The sequence below is a fragment of the Nicotiana tomentosiformis genome, chromosome 12 (genome assembly GCF_000390325.3).
Source record: "Nicotiana tomentosiformis chromosome 12, ASM39032v3, whole genome shotgun sequence".
NCBI classification, from domain to species: domain Eukaryota; kingdom Viridiplantae; phylum Streptophyta; class Magnoliopsida; order Solanales; family Solanaceae; genus Nicotiana; species Nicotiana tomentosiformis.
In genome coordinates, this window is record NC_090823.1 from 88,315,167 (window position 1) to 88,336,540 (window position 21,374).

A 21,374-nucleotide genomic window follows, 5' to 3' on the forward strand; every position below is an offset into this window, starting at 1 on the left:
ATTCGAACATTATATATGCTTAAATACTATTTTATTTTTTTTTATTTATAAACAAAATTTATTTATTCTAAGGTAAGTCCATAAGATAAATTAAAAAGAGAAAAAAATTATTATATTAAAAAGCTAAAAAAAGAAGAAGATAAAAGTTGATAATTTAGAGGGTAAAATAGGTATTTGGCAATAAAATTTTTGAAAAATCTAACCGAGTGACCTTTCGAGTGTTATTGGCATAGTTAAGTGACTTTGTTGTTACAAACGAAAGAAATATGACTTTGGTAGATAATTTCAGATAGTTGATTGACCATCTGAGTAATGGACTCACAGATTATCTGTATCACTATACATAATAATATAGCCATAACCATTATGCAATCTATCAAAATTTTCATATAAGAAGTCGGTCATGTGCAAATACGATTTCTATGCTTCTTTTTTATAGGTTAAGATTTCATAGCCATACCATTAAAGATGAACAAGAACATGTGGAACCAGTTTTGTCCTCTATATGGAAGATCACGTTTAACTTGAACTGTTGTAACTATTGTTAGAGTATGATCAGTTTTTCTATAGGTAATAATTTCTTCATTACAGAAATTCCCTCTAAAATATTAACTCCATGCATTTACTTTAATCGAGGATAAACTATGAGAGCTAGCGTGCTTTATTGGTTTAACTGTTTCATTATTTATCCATGCATTTTGATATGATAAATAAATAAATAATAGGCATATCAACCATTGTCGCACTCACAAATATGATCCGTTTTTATTGAACTTTTTTTCCAAATATAACTATATCTATTTCAGTGGAGAATAAAATAAGCCAGTGTCTATAGTGTTTTCATTGTTCTTTTTTAAGATGGTTTTTAATAAAAGAATTATAATATACTCTGCGTTTAACAAATCTATTGGGAATAACCAAATAATACTCTCATCAATATTTTGTTTAAAGGTAACTACCAATAAACTCACATAAAGGACGAGAGGGAGAGAGTTAACATTCAATCTGATTTCATGAGAGAGGAAAAATTAAATTTTAATAGTTGGGACGCATTTGTTTTCATCAGATTATGTTTTATTCATACATAGTAATCCAATTCAAATTGTGATGGCATCCTTAGCTAATGGGGCGGCATCAGACACTAGTAATGTAGACACGGATCGATAACACTAGCTGTTAGAGACGGATCTAGAATTTAAATTTTATGGGTTCAGATTCTCAATTCTATCACATCTCATCTAGTTTAATGAATTCAAAATTTATTATTTATATATATTTAATAATTTTTTGACCGAATTCTGTTAAACTCATAGCTTCTACACTAGATACGCCTCTGCTCACGGTACGCATGAATTCAAACTATTGAGACATTATTATCCTTTTAAGAAGAAAAAAAAAGAAGAAAAACTCTTAAATTACCTAGACTTATATATGTCTTAACGAAAATTAAAAAGAAAGGATGATAACTTATGAAATTGAAATAGTGAGATTATAAAATTATAAATATCAAGATAAATATATCGACTGAGATATAAGATTGAGAACTTCTATGGGTGGAGTTTTTTTTATTGAGTTTAAATAATATTAACAATCATCATTTTCAGGAATTAATTTTTAGCTTTTATTTAATAACTTAAGCATAACTTTTACTATAATATTTATGTGATACTTTTAAATTTTATACTCATTAAGGTGGGGGACACGCAGATTAGTTGCTTTAATATTAGCAAAGGTATTATTTATATTGATTAAGCAAATAGAAATTGTTAATAACTAAAAGTATTTTTCAAAACAGATTTTGGAAGCTAGTCAAAGAAGCTTCAGGGCCATTAGTTTTGCGTCTACCACTAAATGACATTTATTGAGTTAGGTAAAGTAAAAATTCAGTTATTGCTTCACCGTTCACAATATGGCAAGACAAAACGTGGATACAGCATTTATTTAAGGGACCATATATAGACTCCTTTTTCTTTGATATAAATAAGTATACTCACCACTACTAGAAATTCGCTAAAAATCGATCAAAAAAACCAACCAATGTTGGTCGGTTATAGCAAATTACCGACCAAAACGCGACCATTACGGTGTGGACGATGTTTTGATGATCGGAATGGCTTACCGACCAAAGTTGGCCGGAAATTACCGACCAACTTTGGTCGGAAATTACCGACCAACTTTGGTCGGTAGATTAAAACGACCATCTGACAAGTTTAATTACTTACCGACCAACTTTGGTCGGAAACATATTTTATTAATTTAATTTTACCGACCAAAGTTGGTCGGTTTAACTAAATTATATTTTTTTATTAATTATTAAAATTAAAACAAAACCGACTAACTTTGGTCGGTAATTGAAAATATATAGTTTTTTAAAATAATTAAAAATAAATATTACCGACCAACTATGGTCGGTAATTTAAACAGTGCAAGTAAAATACCGACCAAAGGTGGTCGGTAATGTTGTATTCTGGAAATTCAATGTTCATTAACCGACCAACTTTGGTCGGTATTTTGGAATAATTTATTTTTTTTATTAAAAACCGACCAACTTTGGTCGGTTTTTCTGGGTTTAATTTTGGCATAAAATATCTGTTTTGGCAGCTACACCACCTGCCAGCATACCAATACAACAACACAACAACAACAACAACAACAACAACAACAACAACAACAACAACAACAACAACAACAACAACAACCAAAATATTCAATAAATACGTAAAACTAACAAATTAAAGTTCAATTGAACATAAAAATCCAAAACCAAGTTAAAACTAATTACAACTAGTTCAAAACTGGTTCTATTTGTCTAGTTCAAAGTATATAAAAGTCAAGGGGTATTTTCTACAACATCATCATCACCGTCTGATGAACTTTCATTTACAAGACGATATAGAGAACGGTCTTGTGGAGGACGGGAAGCACGATCACGGGGAGGACGGGAGGAACGATCACGAGCAGGACGGGAGGAACGATCACGTGGAGGTTGACCCTCTGGAGATGACTCACGAGATCGGGGCAACGGAAAAGCTCCACTAAATAGGAGAGTTCTGATCTGAGCTTGCATGCCAAGGAATTGAGCATTTCTAAGCCTTTCTCTTTCCTTGGCCGCTTCTAGCTCTGATGTGAGCTTTGTCACTGTCTCCCGCATAGCGGAGAGGCTCTCCCTATTAAGTTGCTCGCCTTGCGAGGAAGTCCCTACTCCTCGCATTCCACACTTATAGCGACGAAAATTTTTAGTAGGAAGCCCGTATACCTTCCCCCATTTTGGACCGCCAACAGACTCCAACCATATTCTTTCAGCATCCTCGTCCGAAGGTTGGGTTGGCTCACCCGATTCACCAGCTGGATGACTACAGATGAATTTCTCCACGTTACTTTGGTAGCGACCCTATATTATTTTAAATTAAATCAGTATTTCAAAATTTTTATAAAAGTAAATTATAATACTTAAAGAAAATTGAAAGCTTACATATGCAGTCGAGGCCCGGTCCTCGACCCACCTATCTTGATCCCCCTCTTTCTTCTTCTTCACAATATGTGTCTCCTTGAATAGCTCATCATGACTCATTGGACGCCCATACTTCTTTTCCTGAAAATAAATTAATTAGTTAATAAACAGAATAGATATACTTAGAAAAGTAAAATAATTTAAGCAATTACGTACCAATCTTCTTTTTATTGTCCCTAGGCTGATCGCACCTCCAGTGCTTCCCCTACATTAACCAACCAACGTTGGTCGGTAATTTTAAATATAAATTCTTAAATATTATAAAATATTTTAAGTAATAAAATAATTATTAAAATTTAAAAAATTGGATCCAGATTACCGACCAACGTTGGTCGGTAATCCAAATTTTTCTTGTCTGACCAGCTGGGTCAATTCGTTGACCAATTTACCGACCAAAGTTGGTCGGTATTTAATTTTAAAAAAATATAAAAAAAACTTTTCCCCAGTTTCTGTCCAACCTGAACGGTTTTTGGTCGCTTTTTTTGACCGACCAACGTTGGTCGAAACTAATTGGTCAATTTTTAGCAGATTTTTAGTAGTGCACAGAAAACAAGTACGTGCAGTATCTTTCATATATATAAAATCTATTGAAGCATCGTACGAAGCTAGTCTCATCCAAGTTTGTACTCGATGAAATTTAGCAGTTAAAATGTTGTAATCAATCATGCATCTGCACTTCGTACCGCAAAACTTCTTAGGGTGTGTTTGGTACGGAGGAAAATATTTTTCGAAAAATATTTTTCAATTTTTTGGTTGACTTTAATATTTTGAAAAATATTTTCCTCATTAATTTATTGTCCTTCAATTGGAGGAAAATATTTTCCCTATCAAAAGAAGGGAAAACATTTTCCAAAACTCTTTTTCAACATTTCCCACCTTATTCTACATCCCCACCAACTCACACCACACCCCTACCTACCAACCCACCCCACCCTATCCCAACCCCACCCCCACCCCATCCTTAATAAAAATATTATTAATAGTACTTTCTTTTCATGTTATAGATAAAAAAAAATATTTCAATAAATGAGTATTTTCTTTTCATCATATAAAAAAGTACTTTTTTCATTTTAAACAAAAAAATACCTTCTTTTCATGATGTAGAAAAAATATTTTCTTTTCATGATGTAAAAAAAGTATTTCTTTCATTTCAACAAAAAAAGTATTTTCTTTTCATGATATAGAAAAATATTTTCTTTCATTTCAACAAAAAAAAATTTCTTTTCATGATGTAAAAAAAGTATTTTCTTTCATTTTAACAAAATGAGTATTTTTTTTTCATGATGTAAAAAAAGTATTTTCTTTCATTTCAACAAAAAAAAAGTATTTTCTTTTCATGATGTAGAAAAATTATTTTTTTTGCATTTCAAAAAAATGAGTATTTTCTTTTCATGATATAGAAAAAGTATTTTCTTTTATTTCAATAAAATGATTACTTTATTTTCATGTTGTAAAAAGATTACTTTCTTTTTCAACCAAAAAAGAGAGTATTTTCTTTTTAGTCATGGAACATAAATTTTAACGTTGTTTTGCGTAAAAAGTAAAGTAGCACGTTAGTTCCTTTGGGTTTGTGTGAATATTTAGAAAAATAATTAAATTGTTGAAGAAAATAGAGTCCTGAAAATATTGGGTATTTGGAGGGGAGGAGCAAAGAAACATGGGGACTTGGGGGAAGGGGGTGAGGAGAGTAGCATAAAAAAAATATTTTCTACTCTCTAACCAAACACTAGAAAATATTTTCCGGAAAAAGTTTTTTACTCACCAACCAAACAAGAAAAAATAAGTGATAAAACCACTTATTTTTCATGAAAATACATGGTAAATATTTTCCTTCGTGCCAAACACACCCACAATGATATTTAATTTTAAGTTTTGCCAATACAACTTCAAAATTTCCACCAATTAATGCAATGTAAGTTTCTACGTCAATTTTAAAGTATATTTATAACTATTTCAGTTTAAAAAACTATTGTTGCCTAAAAATATTCCGGAGTTTGTTAGTACAATAATGTTAATTAATTGAGACGTTTAGGGTGAGATAAATAATAATTTAGAAAAAAACTCGCATGATTAAGACTATTAATCAACGTGCAAGAATCTTAAAAGACAAATAATATGAATTCAAGAGACTATTTATATTATTTACTTTTTGGATTGAGTTAATTACAGGATCTTTATACCAGCGAGATTTATTGTTTATTTTTTTAGTTGGTATATATAAATTATATATTAATTAAATATAGTTATACACATATTGTACCATATATTATAAATCAACGGATAATTTTTAATTTAAATGGTTAGGTAGACGATTATTTGGCTTAATTTTTAATATTTTATTGGATATGGTTGTTGGTTTATTTGGCGAGTGAGTCAATTTTTGCCTTGGCTAAATACATAGATAGCGCAACAATCCTATTTCTTATGTGTCACGATCCGGAATTCCCATCCTCGGAATCGTGATAGCGCCTAACATTTCACTTGCTAGGCAAGCCAACGTTAGATGTAGTTATTAACCATTTCTACCAATCCAATCAAATGAAAATCAATAAGCTGAATAAACTGAAATAAAGTAGATAAAACTGATAAACAACAATATCCAAATACAAATTTCGGAGCTGGTGTCACGAATACATGAGTGTCTAGTTTACTATATATAATGGTCTGAAATAAACATAACTGTCTGAATCAAATGAACAGCTAAGGAAAGTAGAAGGGGACTTCAGGGTTGCAGACGCCGTGCAACTATACCTCAAGTCTCCTCTGAATAGCTGAATCCGATCAAGTCTACTGAACGCTGCTAGGACGAACTACGGTATCAGCACAAGAAGTGCAGAGTATAGTATGAGTACAACCGACCAAGCATAACTTCGACGAAGTAGTGACGAGGCTAAGACGGGTCACCTACAATAACATGTATGCAATAATAATAATAACAAAAAGACAGGAACAAAAGTGAAATAGTTACTTCATAACAACGAACTCAAATCTAACTACGAGAGAGCCCAGAATAACGAGTCACATAAACTCATCTCGAATACCAAGGCCAATACAACAGTCAAACAAATATAAGTTTAAACAATTTGTTGCTGCGTGCAACCCGATCTCATAATATCAACTTTAAACAATCCGTTACGGCGCACAACCTGATCTCACCATATCATCATCTGTCAATATCATAATCCGTCCTTATTTCGCCATTTCAATTCATTACCTTTCATTTTTCGTTGCGGCATGCAACCCGCTCCCCAAATAATTTAATTCAATAACCAAAATTTACAAGAATTCCTACATCAAGAGAATATATGTGCTAGGCAAATAAAAAATCATATGATACTCAAAGAATCTCTAACATTTCATATGTCTCAACTTCAATAACTCATCGGTATCCTCCAATTAACAATTCATACAAGTGTAACTACACAATAGAAGGCAACAAATATTACAAAATAATAAGGCAAGTAAGGCATAAGACAACTAAGTATGCAAGTAAAGCAATTAGAGGCATTGTAACAATTAAGCATGAAATCATAGAAGAGATGGACAATTTAATGCATGGATAACTAAATGAAAAGTAACAATTATGGCATGGAAGTCAAATGAGCACATATCAATTAAGGCATGTAGCAAGATATACTAAGAAGTAACGAAAACACGGAAGCAAGTAACACAACGACGCATATACACTTGTCACCCCGCATATGCGTTGTTCCACGCGTAATTCACATAACATATAGCTCAGGGGTTCCTAATTCAATGTTAGACCCAACACTTACCTAGCTCCGCAACTCAAGTAATCACCCAACCACGGCCTTGCCTTTGGAACAAGCCTCCAAATCAACTAAATCTAGAAATTTATTGACCAAACAATTCAAAATAGGCCTTAGAAATTACCCACAAATGAAAGAGGTTCAATTTAGATCATTTTTGAAAAAGTCAACCCCGGGACTACTTGGCCAAAATCAAGATTCGGACCAAAACCCGATTAACCATTCACCCCCGAGCCCGGTTATATAATTTATTTCGAAATCTGACCTTAATTCGCGGTCTAAATCTTAATTTTTATAAAATTCCTAATTCTACCCAAATCCCTAATTTCTACCATGAAAATCCTAGATTTGATGTTGAAATCTTATGGAATATAATGGGTAATTAAAAAATAATAGATTAAAGTCACTTACCAATGAATTTATGAAGAAAATCTCTTAGAAAAATCACCTCTAAGGTGTTTAGGGTTAATGAAATGTGAGAAATGAGCTAAGTCTCATTTTTCCCTCTTTTACCCAACTGCGGATGTCTTATTCGCAATTGCGAATATCGCAAATGCAAGAAAGGGGTCGCAAATTCGAACCTTGTCTCAGAAGAGCAGTTGTCACAAATGCGATATTTTGGCTCGCAAATGCGAGCTTCCATCCTTCGCAAATGCGAGCATAAACTTTGCAAATGCGAAGCAGTCAACAGTGGTCAGTGATCGCAATTGCGACCACTTCCTTCGCAAATGCGAAGGTCAACAGTTCGCAAATACGAACAAAATCTTGCAAATGCGAGGTTTACCAGCCCAGCCCATGCTCGTAAATGCGAATCATTGTTTGCAAAAGCGAGGCTCGCAATTGTGAGATCTGCAGCAGTTCACCAGAAAATGGCATTGCACCAACAGTCCTAGCCTTAGCCAAACTCATCTGAAACATGTCCGAAACACACCTGAGCCCCTCAGACTCTAAGACAAACATGCACACAAGTGTAATAATATCATACGAACTTGCTCGCGCAATCAAATCACCAAAATAACATCTAAATCTACGAATCAATCTTAAAACGAATGAACTTTCAAAGTGAAAATCAAGAATACTAGAATCACATTTAAGTGTCCGAATCATGTCAAATTAATTCCGAATTGAACCAAATTTTGCATACATGTTTCAAATAGCAATACGAAACTATTTTAAATTTTAACATCAAAATCTGAACCTGTTAGCTAAGAAGTCAAATTTCGGTCAAACCTTGAAATTCTTCAGCTTTCAAAAATGCTAGTTTTCGGCAAAATGAGTCAAAACAAGTTAGGGACTTCCGAATTAAATTTCGGCCATACGTCCAAGCCCCAAATTATGATATGGACTCACCGGTACCGTCAAAATACTGATCCGGGTCAGTTTACATAAAATATTGACCGTAGTCAACTCAAATTATTTTTAAGGTTAAAATTAGCATTTTCTTAAATTTTTCACATAATTCTTTTTTGGAATAAGACATGGTCTGCACACGTAAATTATGACACGCTAAATGGAGCTAATCGAGGTTTCGAAACACATAAATGAAGGCTAAAACTCAAAATGACCTATCAGGTCATCACATTATATGTCACTTTAACACAAAAGCTAAACCCAATGCAAAAACTACAACGCGTGTGTATAGACAAATTTGAGGTTTAATAAATATCCAATTAAATGTAGCTTAATATTTTTTCATCCATGTCAAATGGGTCAATACTAAAATACTCGAAACATGAATGTATTTGGGTAAAATAATCCCCCGCTTCTTATTTTCTCTCTGTCATAAAATCTAGTTACACTTACTCTAATCTCCTTCCCAAATCTCTAATCGTACATGATCAAACCATCGATTATCAGTAGTTTCTTCATCATTTGAAGACGAGAATCAAATATCCATCAACTTTCATATTCATCAGCTATATTCATTATTTGAGACTGTTTTGAAGAGTAACTTTGATTGTTGTTGGCCTTAGAAGTATCTATTGTTTATTAACGTGGTTCTTGTACTGATAAATGTCGATTTGTCCATGAATTACATTTCTTTTGTCATGGTATATTGAAAAATTGATACAAAATCTAGGATTTTTAATTTCGCAAAAAAAGTGTGTGGAGAATCTTTTGACCGTGACTTTCTTTCCCTTTTCTTTTTTATGTCAGGGTAAATTCAAAGTTGAAAGAAGAATATATGCTTGCTCGTTTCCACCATGGTGGAACTTTTACCAAAGCGCCTGACTCGAAATACATTGGTGAGAGAAACATGGATTTACTTCAAGCTTCAAGCTTAGATGAAATAAACCCACAAAAAAAATAATCTAATCAGATTAAATAAATGAACAAAAGAACCACAAAAGTTTGAAGCTTTCCGGATTCTCTTGAGTGCAAATGGTAGATGAAATCATATGAAAGCTTTGGGAACTATTTTGAGAAGGCCTTTTGAGAATGTAGATGAAATAATGGGGAAGGAGGTTTGAGGATTAAGTATGGGTCCAACATTAATTTTTATTACCGTTGGAGGAGTTTGGGGAATTAAAAGTTGCCTCGCGTGCCTACAGTTGAGGAAACTCACATTGTGTGACTAATTAATTTTTGTGTTAAAGTAACACATAAAAAATAGGTTTGGAGTGCCAAAATGAAACTAGATTGAAATCGAAGACAAAAATAAAAAAATGTTAGTCAGTTTAATGAGCTGCCTATCTGTTTGGCCTTTTGCCTTTCTCCATCTCTCTCTTGCACCACATGCATCCATCAACATCTCCTCCATAAAATAGAGACCATTTCATCACGTTAACACATTTTCCAATACCCACCATTTGTACTTGTCAATTTTGGACTTTTAAGTGGTGTCATCTGTGTTTACAAAAATCTCTACCTCAATTAACTTCGTTAAGTAATCATTTGGTTCCGACATGAAATATGTATACTAGAAGTGTGAATTGAGAACATGAAGCGGACATACGTTTTTGGTGTTTGACTAAATATAGTTAAGGTCGCACATTATAATATAATATACTTAACGAAGAAAAATTAAACTAACCGAATCTGCCCTACTTTGTTAACATTTGCGACATCCTCGTGTCATGATATTACACAAATTGAAATTCATGAGGGTACAGAAGTTAGTTCCATAATTCACAGACCTAGCTCGCATGCTGTAATTTCCCATTAAAGTAGATGAAAGTTCTCCTATGGTTGAAACTTGAAAGGTCTAAATGCATGTAGTAGGTATTATTGGTTTCAATAAATAATGAATGGCCCCTTGGTCTAGTCTCAGAGTGATGGAAATGGCTTAAATGTTGCAGGTAGTGGAGCCGCAATGGCAAATGTAGAGTATAGTTACTGGGTTCCTGGGAACCAGTAATTTTTGCGAAAACCCTGTATTTTTATTAAATAATCCATTAAATATTTATAAATATATAATTGTGAACTCAACTACTATTGCATATTAATTTGAGATTACAATAGGAACCCATAAACTTCAAATTCTGAATTCGCCTCCCGAGTGGAGGGCACCTCATATCTAAACTGATTTTAGCCTTTTAGGTGTCTCAATTCCCTGCACAATCAGAGTAAGATTGGTTCATCAAATTGTGAGAATCATGTAAAGAAAGTTTTACAAACCAAACCCATGGTTCTAATTGTCCACTTTGACACAATAGATCTCGGCAGATTTGACCTTGGGCCACATGGATCCAAAATTACACGCACTATATGAACTTGTGGTGTCTTAAAATAACATTTAATTTTTTATTTCTTTTTGGTGTGTAATTTGTTTAGGGTATCATATCTACCTCTTCTTCAAAAGCTTATTGGCTTAGAAGCCTGGCAATTCTTTTCTTTGATCCGCTCTCATTAGCCCCCCTCTTCCATAAGCATCGCATACACCCTTTTTACGAACTCAACATTCATATTGAGGGTTTGTCCCGCCATCATATTGTAGTATGTATTATTCGTTTTGGCCCAATGAATCTCACGGATTTATCTCTTTGATTGTGCTTGCGCAACATCAAGCTTGAAAGCAGGGGCAGCTCAGATCAATAGTATTAATTTGTTGCCTAAAGCCAACTTTATGAGAAGCATTAAATTTTAGCTTTTTGAGTTTGAATTATCAGATTCATATACTCTCGTTGATATTTTTAAATACTATCAAATTATTAAAAAGGCAACATATAACGATGAAGTAAAAAAAAAAAAAAAAGAAAGAAAAAGGTAAATATAACACTAGAAAGTTCAAATAGAATGTCACCCAAGAAAATTGATGCCTTAGATTCTAAATTATATTTTTGCTGCTTCAAATATGATTCCTCGCAATGTTTGGAACATGGCAAAAAGCAAAAAAGATTGCACAATATATTTTATCAATAGTGTTTTTAAGTTAAGATTTTTAGAGAATAATACTATAACTTAACATATTTGAACCCGAAAAAAGCAAGAAAGAAAATATAGAAGTATATAAATTTTATGTGAGAGACTAACTCTTGCAAAAACTAAGAAAGAAAATGAATATTGTAAAATATAATTTGCATATAAAAAAGATAAGAAATGGAATATAATTATCTTACTTGTTAAATTTTTTGTTCACATGTAAAAGGTTTGAAAGAGTCATTATTTTTTCCAAAACATAACCTTTTAACCCATTATTGGTTAAAAACATAATAATTAGGTACCCCAGATTTGAGGGCCTAAGCCCTAAAGCATATGCTTTAGTGCTTCACCCTAAAGATGGCCCTGCTTGAAAGCGCATAGTCATACCATGTGAATTGCATTATAATTTGGGTAGTACTTCTTTTCTCCCCTTTTTCGATATAGAGTTTGTCTAATTAAGATTTCATATGCACCATTTTTTCGAAAGATTGATAGTGTAGAAGTTGCCATTACACGACTTTCCCTCCTTTAGTTACGGAGGATTAACCATCTCTTCAATCTTATAAATAGCTCGAACACTATGACTTGTTGCTCGTTTACGACTTGGGTTCTTGTTTGAGTTCAGTAACACATGTTGTTTTTGTTGGTGTGGGTGAAATTAAATAACAATATTTCAAGTAAATTTGTCAGAAAATTAAGAATAACTGCGCAATTAAAACGATATTTTGAAAATTTTAGCTGCCAAAATATTTTGTCATGTGAAATTTGAAGATCTTGATTGTAGCAACATACACAAGTTTGGACGCAAAAAAATATTTATGCCTAACTTTTTAGATCAGACAAATATTTAAAGGAAACAAACAGAGAGTAGCCGATAAGTGTATATGGGTTTGATTAGGAAAAAAAAATTAAAAGTTGAGAATCTTTAGATAAAGGATCTTTAATTTATGCGTCGTCAAATATAAAGATGAATTTGATGGCATACTATATTACTTGATTATTTGGTGCTTGTGTTTGAAATCCTATAAAAAAGAAAAGTCCCTACAGAGAGCTGCATGTGAACTAATAAAAGACATAATTTTGAATCTCATTGTAAACTAATCAAGAACTTGAGGAAAAATAGGTTGAGAGAAGTTAAGAAGTTATTTGAAAATGATGGATGTTGGACTCCGTAACAAACCAAATTCTCAACACAAACACAAACTTATATATATTATATAGTCACTAAACTGAATTATACAAAATGGGAAATATTGACGGAACGAAGAACAACAATCAGCTGAAAATTAAAGGGATAAAGGAGGGATAACCAGAAGGGGATGAGAAGTATCAGAAGAAGAACACAGATGGGAAAATAGAGCTAACACTTGACAATTTTAGCATGAAGAATACTCTACGCCTTTTGTTATATTTATAACTATCTTTTTCTACGTTGCCCTTTAACGAACTTAGCACCTGCCTGCACTCAACCTGGGTCCCACACATAATTATTCAAATTCCCAAATATGCCCTCCACTGAGTCACTCATAGAGTTCACAACAATAACTCCCGCCTCAAAAAGAACCTTGTCCTCAAGGTTCGAGCGTAGCAGAAATTGTAGCAATATTTGCTTGACATTGTCAATAGAAAGCAAGCAACATAGAGCAATATCTTCGCAACTATTTTGAGTCGTAATAACATAGCGATGAGAATGACCAGCTGCCATCAATAAGAGCGATGTAGATATAGGTGAATCTACACCAATGTTGTTGTCCTGAAATGAAATCAACTCCACCCAATCAAAGGGATCCTCAACCTTATACCTTTTGCCATACCTTAGGATAACCAAAAGAGCTGCAACAACAAGCTTAAAGTACTGCATGCTCGTTACTCATGCATTAGTGCAACCACCACCAAACAGAAAATTGGCCACAACTCTCTTCCTACCTATAGGATTGTCGGCATTAGGTCGCAGAACATAGATTCCTGGATCATAGGGGTAAAGATCAAAGTGTTGGGTCGCAACAACCTGCCCAAACATTCCTGCATCTTTACACATTGCAAGAATAAAGCCAACACATGATGCCAACTTTCCCTCACTATAAACCCAATCGCCCCATAGTGTAGCTATTGGATCATAAGAAGAAAAAATACTACTAATTGTAAACATATTCAAGTTGATAACATAGGTTATCGGGATATCATGTATACCTAGATCAAAGGGAAGATTTTCAAACTTGAGATAAACAACTAAATCTGCTTCGAAAGAGGAATAACATTGCACAAAATTTATAACGATATGGAACCCCACCTTGGCAAGTCCTCTAAGTGGCTTCATGTTAAGCCCAATATCCAGTAAGTCCAAGTCCTTGAATTCTGCAACTTCAGCCATATACTTTCCAGCATGAACAAATTGGCTTGATCGACCAAGCATATCTACAATGATGACATATTGTGCATTGTTGTGTGCAAACTTAGACTCTTCCATTAAGTTGAGAAACTGCAGTCCTTTCTCAAGTTTTAAAAAAATTGCTTGAACTTTGCTCTTCCATCCTTCTTTATTAGTATATAATGCCAAGACAATACTAGGTTGGTGCAACTTTAGTACTGCAGAATTAGCAACACCGACACAATAGTGAATCTGAACTAAAATCTTATATACGAAGTCTATGCACCTGTAGCGAGTTGTGTATTCTTCATAATGAATGAGCTCCATTAGTAGCCAATGCATCACCATAATTAGATAAGCAATCTCTTAGTGACACCACATCCTTCCACTTCTAAAATACCTCAACTGAGTAATCATATATTGCGCCTTAAGGTGTGTTGGAGTACCCTTAAAGGAATACAGAAATGAATGTGCTATCGACTCATCCAGTAGCTTGTATGATGCACAAGAATTTCTAAAACTACAACTGCATTCAACATCCATTTCAACTCTACCTACATGCTCCCAATCATACAATTTTTCAAACAAACAACTACATTTTCGAACTTCTTCAAAAAGTACATGTGCATTCATGTTCTCTATAGAACCTGTTAGAGCCATTAACTCGGGACTAATTCTCGGATCCCATATACAAAGATCCATTGCAGTTACGGGAATGGTGATATTTAAAAAATTAGCATCAAGATCAAATGGAAAGTGGCTCAGTTTATGGTGATCATTAAATTCCACATTAAATTTCCCATGCTCATCATCAGACATCATTTCATATGGAAGAATTTCATTTGCTGGAATGCCATTCATATTCTCCATAAAATATTTATCAGGGCATGGTTCCACAATAGTCTTAGGTTTCATGAAAATTTCAGCAAGATAAGTGTGTTCAAATGTCTTTAATTCAATTTGCCGTGTACTAGCGCCACGATCAAGAGAAAGTTTAGTAAGGCACCTATATGGTCTATCTTTTTGAGGACTTTCATCAAACAGTTGGACTTCACTGCTTTCAGGACCCATAGCTTCTTCATCCGGCATGTTGATGGGAGCATATGATTGCACCTCAACGAATACTTTGGTGCAACCACTATGTAACATTTTGTCGAACACTCTAGGTGAGTGATTATCATCCAAATCAGCTGCAAAGTGAGAGACACCGGTGGTTGCATCTGTCCTTTGGATCACTATTGTAACATGAGAATTTTCCTCTACTGCTTTGGAAAAGACTCTAGTAGACATTTCATCGAATATATGTTTGGCCTCTGAGTTTTCATGTTTAAATGTGGATTCACACTCAAAGAAGCTGGAAGCACGACTCATAGCAGTAAGAGGACTTCCTTGTGTCCTTGGTAGTTCTAAACCTTCTTAATGATTAGAATAAAATCGGAGATCAGTCGAACACCCTATCGAAGCAGAGGGATCCATTTGTGATAATACAACTTTAATTTTTCCGTAAAATGCTTCCAGTCGACGAATTGTTTGTTCCGATAAAGCCACTGGAACTATGCTAAAGCTTCGCCATCTAAGTAAGATGATGCTAAAGAAAGCTTAAGGTTGTCAGCGATGGAGTAAAACTCAAAATACCTCTCTACCTGTAAAATCCAAGCCTCCGGATTTTCACAGAAGAACCTCCATAATTTCACTAGATCTCGGGGTGGAATGGACGTCGTAGCCTTTTTTCCCACTAACTTCATTAACATCGAACGAATATCAGTGAAATCCTTAGAAAACGAATCCTTCATTTCTTATAGTGAATCACGAATTGAGTCATCGACGAAAGCCTTGAGTAACCTTTGGTAATGGAGACCTCGCTCTAGATGAAAGCACTAATGTAACAAACCAAATTCTCAACACAAACACAGACTTATATATATATATATATATATATATATATATATATATATATATATATATATATTATATGGTCACTAAACTGAATTACACAAAATGGGATTGACGGAACGAAGAACAACAATCAGCTGGATATTAAAGGGATAAAGGAAGGATAACCAGAACGGGAGGATAAGTATCAGAAGAACATAGATGGGAAAATAGAGCTAACACTTGATAATTTCAGCATGAAGAATACTCTACGGCCTTTGCTATATTTATAACTATCTTTTTTCAACGCTGCCCTTTCACGAACGTAGCACCTGCCTGCTTTCAACCTAGGTCCCACACATAATTATTCAAATTCCCAAATATGCCCTCCACCGAGTCACTTATAGAGTTTACAACAGACTTAGTAAAAAGATAGAGGAGAGAATGAGAGAAACTAATGAAGAGACTAGGACAAATATTGTTTTAATTCAAAATGTTAAAGTTATCTCATTCACGACATACCCAAAATTGAAGGGAAAACAAATAAGGTGTCACGACCTAAAAATCCATTAAAGGTCGTGATGGCGCCTAACACCGCTGTCAGGTAAGCCAACCATAATAATTAACTTAATTAATTATTTTAGAAATTTTGAATCGTAATTTCCTTCAATTAAATGATAAAAGATAGAACTCACAAAGTAAGTGATAAATATTCTCTCAACGTAAATACCAAACAACCCATAACCACTCCCAAAATACGGTTAATAAAATACAACATCTGTTCGGAATACAAATTGGACAAAAAAATATAAATAACTCTGAAGGAGACTATGCTAGCTGCGAATCGTAATATAGAATGCAGCTCACCAAATTCTCAACATTAACCACACCTCTGCGCCCACAAGACCGCTAGACATATATGTATCTGTACAAAAATATGCAGTAAGCGTAGCATGATTACGTAAACAACGTGTACCCAGTAAGTATCAAGCCTAATCTCGAAGAAGTAGTGACGAGAGGTCGACTTTGACACTCACTATGGGTCAAAATATTCTTTTTAAAAAAACATTTAATTAGACATGATTTATATGAACAACAATAATTTCCTTAACAAACAGAATCAAATAAATTCTCAAATTTCAATAATCTCCAATTTATCAATTAGCTTCACAAGCTATAATAAAATATCAAGGTATTGTGTAATTATTATTATTAGGTACGATTTCCTGCCGAGGTCGTTCGGCCCAATCCAGAGTGTCGTGTACACTGCCGAGGGACGTGCGGCACGATCCATAAATGTATCTATACTGCCGAGGCGTTCGGCCCGCTCCACAAGAAAGGAGGATATTTTCTTATGAACCTCCGGAATGAGAAGTTATTATAATATTAACACGTAGGATGTTCAATCTTTATTAACAATTCAATAATTTACACAAAATTCGAGTATATGAAGTTTCGATCTTTTACTATTTCCTCTAACAATTTACAATATAATTACAGTAATTTAATCAAATAAAAGATGCAATTATCACAAGTAATTTATGATTTGAGTCCTAAACTACCCGGACATAGCATAATTTGTAGCTACGCACGGACTCTCATCACCTCGTGCGTACGTAGCCCCCAGAATTAGCAACAATTATTAATGTGAATCACCTATGGGGTAAATTCCCTCTTACAAGGTTAGGCAAGAGACTTACCTTGTCTCAAAGCCCACTTCCCGATCACAATATCGCGTAAAATCTCAATTCGGTACCAAAAACTCCGAAACTATCCAAAAGTTATATAAAATAATTAATACATGCTCAATAATTCAAAATTAGACTATTAAATAAATTAACCTATCCAAAAATGATAAAATCCAAAAATTTACCCCGAGCTCACGTGCCCGAATTCCGAAAATATTTGGAGGAAATCGTTACCCATAATCTCAAGAACTCAAATATACAATTTTCATCCAATTCCATAACCATTTTCGTGGTTAAAATCTCATTTTTATACAAATCTATATTTTTTCCTCTAACCCTTGATTTCCACAATTTACAGGTTATAATCTACCCATAATCTATGTATTTAACTCAAAGTTTGTAGAATTAACTTACCTTCAAGTTGCTAGTTGAAATCTTCTCTCAAAAAGCTCCAAAATCGCCAAAGAATGGAGAGAAATGGGCAAAAATGGGTGTTTCTCCCGTTCTTTAAGTGTTCTGCCAAACAGACCTTCCGCTTCGGCGGCTCCCAAGCCGCTTCAGCAGCTCCGTATCTATAAAAATACACTCGCACCTGCGGTCAGTGGCTCATTTCTACGCGACCGCTTCTGCCGTCGATACGCCGCACCTGCGCCTTCTTTCACATCTGTGCTTCTTTCTTTGGCACATGCGCCTTCTTCCGCATCTGTGCTTCTTTCTTTCGCACCTTCGCCTTCGCATGTGCAGTTTTTTTCTCGCATCTGCGATGCCCAGCGACCCCTCCTCTTTTTCGCACCTGCGGCTCATGGATCGCATCTGCGATTCTCGCACCTGCGACTGCCCAAGCGCAGGTGCGGTTGCAACAGAAGCTGGGAGCTTCAGCTGCTTCTCCAACTTCCAAAATTGATCCGAGCCTCGTCCAGTTAACCCTCGAGGCCCCGCCCGAACATACCAACAAGTTTGAAATCATAAAACGGACTCGTCCGAACCCTCAAAACGTGTAAAACAATATCAAAACTAAGAATCATACCTCAAACCAAATTGATTCAACTTAGAAATTTCAAATTCTTCAAACTTACTTTGAACGCGCCGGAATATACTTATACTATTCGGAATGACACCAAATTTTTGCGTGCAAATCTTAAATTACCATACAGAGCTATTCTCAGACTCGAAATTTCTAAACGGATTTCAATTACTCCAAAACCTACTCCAAACCAAATTTAAAGAACATTAAACCTTCAAATAGTTGATTTTACACTATTAAGCTCTGAAATGCTCACGGGTTGTCCAAAACCCGATTCGAGCATATGTCCAAGTCCAAAATTCTTATACGAATCTATTGGAACCGTCAAATCCTGATTCCGGGGTCGTTTTCTAAAAATGTTGACCGAAGTCAAACTTGGGCTTTTAAAACTAAGTGTTCCGATTTTAACCCGAACACTTCCAAATCCCGAACTAACCATCCCCACAAGTCATAAATTAGTAAAAGCATATGCGGGGAGTTTTATTTAGGGAAAGGGGGTTCTAACAGTCAAAACGACCGATTGGATTGTTACATAAGGAATGATCTACTAGTCAAATTTGAGTGTCTTAATTTTCCAAGTTAATTTTAGGAGAGACTAAAACTATTATGTAATTGATAAAGAAATAAATTTTGAGATTAATTCAAACCCGACAAGCTAGTTCAAGAAATGAGAATTATTCAAGGGTATTTAAAGACATCAAATGCACGTTAACCCACTAATGTGGGACTTAATACCCCTCCATGCATAGGCTTACAACTAGAGCGTTGACAAAATAACATAGGGGCTTTACTTTGGCTAAACACAAATTGGATGGGTTTGGTGCTCATTTTATCACTAAAAATAATAAAAAAACCTTGGATCTAACTCAATTGGCAAAAAAAAAAAAAAAAAGCTCAAGAAATAGAATTGCACAAGACCATTTAAGAGATTAAATGCACCAAAACCCATCGATGTGGTACTTATTAATAGAATTCAAATTAATCTTACCGTGGGTCGTCTCATCGCTACTTATTTGCCCATTTTCTGCCATTCACGGGCCCTCGCCTCAATTTGTCACCTATGTTTCAATTACAAATTCGTCGCAATGAGCTATATGAGCAAGGGATGAACTTACATGGTATTAGGTAGGTTCATATGAACCTGCTTAGTCAAAAAAATTACTCTCTATATTTAAAAACCAACATTATAAATTAGATGTTAACCCCATTTAGAGTAAATGCAATGTCCAACCCATTGGCAAAGTGGGTCAACTCATTTCTAGGACCCCAACTTCGAATTCGTCCAACGCTCTCATGAGCATTTCATTTTTGGCTTTTTTTCTATGTACATTTAACTTAGGAAAGCTTTTTCTATATACATACAATTTAGGAAAAGAAAACTACACCGTTTTACCTTTTTTAACAGAATCTAAAATCTAAGAAGGTATAAAACTCTAAATATTCCCCCAATTACCAAACCCCTTTGCAATCTCTCTGGCTAAATCCTTTCACGGGTGAAAAATTCAACTTTTTAAGATTCACTACTTAAAATACAAATAAAATATTTTAATTATTTTCTTCAATTAATTAAATTTTATTTTGCTGACTTCTTTGTGTATTTACTTTTTTATATATACCTGCAAAGATGTCTCATGTTTGAACTCTTAGAATGAAGTTGGTTGAAAAGCGATGTACCTCCCAGAATAAAATTTTCCTGCATGAGTCCGGATTAATCAAGCTCCAAAGCGAGTATCGAACACAGAAAGAAAAATTATATTGAATCCACATGACGAAAATTCTGGTTCCGCCACTTATAAGAATCATATATTGTTATTCCCGGTCAATATTGCTGTATTTGTAAATATTAATTCTGCAAAATATAAGTTAACGTAATGAAACAATAATAATAAATTCGAGCCCACTGAATTCACAGTGTTTCCTTAAGGAATTTAATCCCCTCCTAGTACCCAAGGTAATGGATTATTTCCTCCCAGGATAGAACGAATAACACACTGGTGTAGCGGTACTTCAAACCCCAGTGTTTCGGCGAACACAAAGTTCGGTAGCAAATCACACTTACAGTTGCTTTGTTTGAAGTTAAAAAACAATGCAGAACGAAGGAGTATATACTCAGAAAAACGTATGGAAGTTCTGAGAGGAAGGAGTGCAATGTATAGCCAATTTGTTGAGCGAATTGTATGTTGAGTTTTTTTTTTCAACATTTGCTGCTCATATATATAGCAGCCAAGAAGGAGTGCAAGACCAAACGTCCACCCTTCATGGTGGATCAAGCATTACATATTTGTGGAGCAAGCACTTCATATTTGTGGAGCAAGCACTTCATGGTGGGAAGACCATTATCCGGCTGCCAAATTATCAATACACGGATTGGAAAATATCCGTTTACAAATACGGATAATCTTACGTTAATATTTACTATTAACAAATAAATTTGGTCCAAAAAATTAATCAATCAATCGATCATTTGACCAAATCCAAATCCAAAATCCAAATCCGAAGCCGAAGCCGAAGCCGAAGCCGAAGCCGTAGCCGTAGCCGTAGCCGAAGCCGAGCCGAGCGAGCGACGACGACGACGGCGCGAGGCTTGCTTTCTTCTTAACTCTTTAAGAGCTACAAGAAGAGCAATTATATATATACCCACCAAAAATGTCTTCCACTTCCAATATGGGACAATGTCTCATTGTTAAGAGGGGAAAACTTAAAATTTTACTCAAAATTTTATTTTCCCTCCATTTCCCATTCACCCTCATTTTAAGAATATTACATCTTAAAAAATAAA